The sequence below is a fragment of the Dermacentor variabilis genome, chromosome 2, assembly GCF_050947875.1.
Source record: "Dermacentor variabilis isolate Ectoservices chromosome 2, ASM5094787v1, whole genome shotgun sequence".
NCBI lineage: Eukaryota > Metazoa > Arthropoda > Arachnida > Ixodida > Ixodidae > Dermacentor > Dermacentor variabilis.
The window spans coordinates 81,050,598-81,055,640 of NC_134569.1; the positions used below are offsets into that span (position 1 = coordinate 81,050,598).

General features: G+C 45.1%; 2 non-coding genes across 2 annotated transcripts; both read right to left on the reverse strand.

Moving 5' to 3' along the window:
• Positions 1-2,191: 2,191 nt before the first annotated feature.
• TRNAP-UGG (transfer RNA proline (anticodon UGG)) lies at positions 2,192-2,263 on the reverse strand. The gene has a single exon. It is a non-coding gene; the product is annotated as a tRNA-Pro (tRNA).
• Positions 2,264-3,248: 985 nt separating this feature from the next.
• On the reverse strand, positions 3,249-3,320 carry TRNAP-UGG (transfer RNA proline (anticodon UGG)). The gene has a single exon. It is a non-coding gene; the product is annotated as a tRNA-Pro (tRNA).
• Positions 3,321-5,043: the final 1,723 nt, after the last annotated feature.

Consider the following 5,043-nt stretch of genomic DNA (forward strand, 5'->3'; position numbering starts at 1 on the left):
AAATGTGGCAGTGCGCAGTGGGATATGCGGTAATGAAGCTTTCTGATGAACTATACAGGCCTTCCCGCGAAATCCTTCCTTTCATTCTATGTATATAATTTTTTTTTCTTTTGGAGTGGGGAGGGTCTGAGGTGTAATAAGGTTGCCTTTTAAATATGGGTTTCTGAAGTAATGAGCTCAAGACCTTTATTAGCGGCCAATTTTTTTACTATCTAACGCGGACGCTTAAAAAACGCTAGCGTCGTTACTTGCTGTAAACACTTTTGATTTAACAGGATACCTTCACCGTTTAGGCTCTGACGTCTATGTGGCAAGCCTATGCTTCTGAATAAACCAACATTTTAGAAGAAATAATTATCGCGCTAAGTTGCTTGGATCATGAAACGTATCTGCTGTTAGTATGCGCGCATGACGTCGCCACTTCATGCGTGCAAGTATTCATGTCTTTTTCGAAAAATCATTCTTTAACAACGAGGTACGTATTCATTGGCTGCTACGGTTAGATACTCTTTAGTGGACTCCAAACAAGGGTGTACTTTAAAGGGCTCCTAAGGCACTCGGGAGTTAGAAGGCAAGCAAGAGATTTCTCTACTCTCGCCTTCGCTACCATTTTCAGTAGTTGTCTCTTTTTGACGCGTACTTCTTATTGATACACGTGTGCACTGCCGTTAGTACCGAAGGCACTCCTTTTTGTTCTATTACACCAGGAGCTTTCGCTAATGAAGACTTCGTGCTTTATTTCAACTACATGCTGTTTACCTGCGTACGCGCAGTACAGAACACGCTACACGACTTGAAATTAATTGAACGCGCACAACTAGAAAGCGAGATGACGTGAAAGCGCGGGCGTGGGACTACACGGCCATGAAGGCATACTAGGAGACCGACTGCAGTTGCTGTTCCTCCTATATGGATTAATTCAGGTGACGTCACGTCCGTGTTTCACGTGTTTATGTCAGGTCAAGCATTCACGTGTTTATTTAAAAGTCATTCTTTAACAACGAGCGTACGTATTCATTGGTTACTTTAATGGGCTCTTAAGGCATTCGGGAGTTAGAAGGCAAGCAAGAGGTTTCTCTACTCCCGCCTTCGTTGCCATTCTCAGTATAGCTCTCTCTTTTTGCCGCGTACTTCTTACGGATACACGTGGGCACTGCCGTTAGTAGCGAAAGCACTCCTTTTTGTTCTATTACACCATGAACTTTCGCTTATGAGGACATCGCCCTTTATTTCAACTACATGCGGTTTGACTGCGCTACACGACGCGCTACGCGACGTGAAATTAATTGAACGCGCACAACTAGAAAGCGAGACGACGAGTAAGCGTGGGCGCGTGACTGCACGGCCTTCAATGCATGCTAGGAGACCGACTGCAGTTGCAGGCAGCTGCTGTTTCTCGTATATGGACCAATCGGCAGCTTTTACCCAGGTGACATCACGTGCGTGACCTTGATGGCGTCACGGCGTGCGAAGAAAAGATCGAAAACGCCTATGCAGCGGACAACTTTCTGTGGCTATTAAGGGAAAGCTACGGGCGCGTGGCTGCTGCACATGTGTTACCCCGCCAAGTACTCCGGCACCATTGACAGTGCTTTTGATGATAGTGATCTAAAGAGAGGAAGGACGCGTGATTCTGCAACCCGTGAGAGAGAGAGGAGATTCTTGATGATGGGAAGGAAAGGTTGGGGTAAAGTGCAGCGCAGTACCGTGAGGGAGCAGGGCGAAGCGTCGTCAGGGGAGAGGGAGTGGGAACTGAAGGATGATAGAGAAAGAGGGAGGATGTGTCCTAATAGACTCCACTATGCGCGACAGGTGTTTTTGGTTGCTCGGAACAGACGCTGAACCTACGCAGCTTCCACGTGCTACGGTTTCGCGTGTGTCCGACGCGTAACGGAAAAGCCGGAAAATAAGTAAACTTTTATACTCAGGGGTGTGTTCTGTCTTATTTAACGGTTGCTAATAAGGTGTTTATGTTTTCTTTTCCTCAGCTTTACGGACCGTGGATTAAAACATGGGACTCGTTTCAGAAGCGCTCTCACTTGTGCGAGCTTTGCCTTCGTAGTTTTCCCTTCATAGCCAGAGAAACTTGCGTGCGAGTATAGAGAGAAACGCACGATTGCTCTTTGAAAAAAAAAAGAATAAGGTGGTTTAACGACACTTTAAAAAAGTGGTGCGTTTTAAAAGACTGGTTGGGCCCGTCCGGGATTTCAACCCGGGACCTCTCGCACCCAAAGCGAGAATCATACCCCTAGACCAACGGGCCTATTGCCTCAGTCGCATCTTTTAGCAGTACAAACAAAACTTCAATAAAGAGAGCCGGTTTCCCTTTTTTATCTACACGCAGAGGTTATTGTTATTCAATAGGGCACAGCGTGAAGCAAGAATGCTTTTTGATATTCTCAGTGTTGCTCTGGCTTAAAGGTTCCTTTTGCCAAATCTCTATTTATATATCTCAAACGCGGTGGGAAAGAAGTGAACCTCACAACCTCCCTATTAAGGACGGTTGACCTTTATGTAGGATTTCTCAGTCAGACCTCAGAAGCCTTCAAGTACCTTAAGTACTTAAGGTTCTGAAAGTATTGGGAAAATATTGAGAGCGTAAAAGAAAGCGTAATAATTTTTTTAGTAATAACTAAGTCGAATATTACAAAAGCTAATTCGAGGGCTTAATGGGCGGCACACATTCTGCGCTTAGTTTCTATAACTAGTTGTTAGAAAGAACTTTACAGCATTGAATTTTCATTTCCTAATCACCATCAACTATCTCATTATCGCGTCGGTAAAAGTGACTGATCTTCGAAAAATTAAGCCTCTGTCAGCTCAAACAGGTACGCACTACAAACCTTTAACGACTGGAATGTTGAGCACATTGTCCCAAATAACTGCATCTCGGTAATCTGTTTAGCATGCTTCTCTCTAAGGACTACAGTTTTTGCTCTCATATAGGAACACACGCACTGCACATGAGAATTGAATGTTGACTGTTGCATGCTGCATTGTCACGCTGTGTATTTCTTAACATCGTAATTAAATGTGTATGAAAAGTTACTGGTCTGGCGCTACAAAAGGATAGCTAACAACTTGAACAGCCACGCCCATTTAAAGTTCACTCATATATTAAAGAAATTAAATAAACACACGCACTATTTCATGGGAGGAACGTTTCTGCTATCACATAAGTTTTGTTTTTTGTCGGCACTGTTCGGCGCTTGACTGTAACTTTTGTAAAAAGAAAAAAAATTCTCATCGGGCCCGTCCGGGATTTGAACCCGGGACCTCTCGCACCCAAAGCGAGAATCATACCCCTAGACCAACGGGCCGTCGTGCGCAGGCAACGGAGCAAGCACAGCACTTCCTATCTTTGTGTTACAGATAGCGTACGCGCAGCTTTCGCAAGAAAATCCGGTAGCCGCCGTTCGCAACGCGCCGGCTTCGTGCGGCGCGGCTATAGAGAAGAATTGGAAGTCGAGCTAGGTATAAAGGACTTGCTCCGTGCGGCATCAATCTTATCGCGGAGCAGTGTGTAAAAGAAAAAGAATTCTGCATACGGTGCCGGTTACACTTGTGTGGAACCTAAACCCCTTAGTGCGCAAACAGTTTTCCTAATTCAGGAAACAAATTGTGTTACGCGAATAGGCGCGTGGACAGGCAAACAGAGAAAGATTAAAATAGAGAAATAAGACAGCGCATCGTACGGTACTGTACACTGCTAAATGAAACGCGCAAGCTTCTTAACGCATACCCACATCGCCATGAGGCATTCTAGTTGGCGAGCGAGGATTTCTCAAATATGAACAACAGATGTTTTCGTACATTGATAATTGTGTAGAAAAGCTTTTGATACCCCCCGTACGCTTTGCCTCATATACTTTTGTATTGTGTGTAGCCCAGAGAGCACATGTCAAGAAGGCCGGAGCGGTGCGTTGCTATTTTCAACAGCACATTTCACGCGGGAGGCAGCAGGCTCGGAACAATACTTTCTTACCACTTCTGAGCATGTGCTGCGAAGCGTTGGACTCACCACTGTACGAACTCAACGCCTTCGCGTAGTTCCACTTTATCAGTTACCTTACGCGAAGCCAGCTTAACTTACAGGAGGGCAGTCATCCACACGGAGCCTTATCGCTGTTCGGGCAATATCTTTTTTTCCGTTGTCGCCTTCATATTCGCTGACCTGCAAGAGTGCGTTTTGGTTTGCCGGTGCCACATAGCGCAGCAAAATGGCACCAATGCCTCGGTTGCTGTAAACTTGCCACGCCGGCTCAACGATGTTGCCTGTATGTAGAAAGAAACATGGTGCCTCTAGTCAAGGTATACGAGTTATTCTAAAGAATTCATATAGGACGTATCTACATTTCATGTATTTCATGTTTATGGTGCAACTGTCACCCACCTTTTAGTATTGACTGCGGCATAGAACACTATCAACACGTTTTGTTCGTGCTTTCTGACTCAATGATTTGCCCAAAATATTGATGAACAACCTACTTTTGAAAAGTAAAAGCCACATGACGCTACATTATTGCTTGGGCTTCGAGAGCGCCACTGACTTGTCAGCCATGTAACAAACGAATGCATTAACTAAAACGAACTCCGAGACACCTGCTATAGTGTTTCATTGGTGCGTGGGGCTGTTTCCGCTGCATCATATAAAAGCTAGCGCTTTAAAACGTCCCTTTTAAATAAAACTCAAGCAGCCGGGCTACCAAAAATATCTAAGCTGGGCACTCCTTAGCAGGAATGATTCTTCAGCAAACGCAACACTTTGAATGAAACTCCAAGACGCCAATAAGCGAGCGAGGACCTTTTAGCGCTCGTAAGCCGTGGCGCAGAAGCTAAACTGTGCCTCGTCAGTTGATGATGCGTTCTGTACCGCCAGTGACGCTCGCGTGAGGCTAGCATGTTAAAGAATTCGTGGCATTCAAGAAAGAGAAATATAGATCAGATGTGGTTTAAGTCGGGCACTCCTCACTCCCAAGGAAGAATGACACCACTAGAAGAATAGGCGCCGATTTCAGAAAGCTTTTAGTTCGTAAGTGTTCT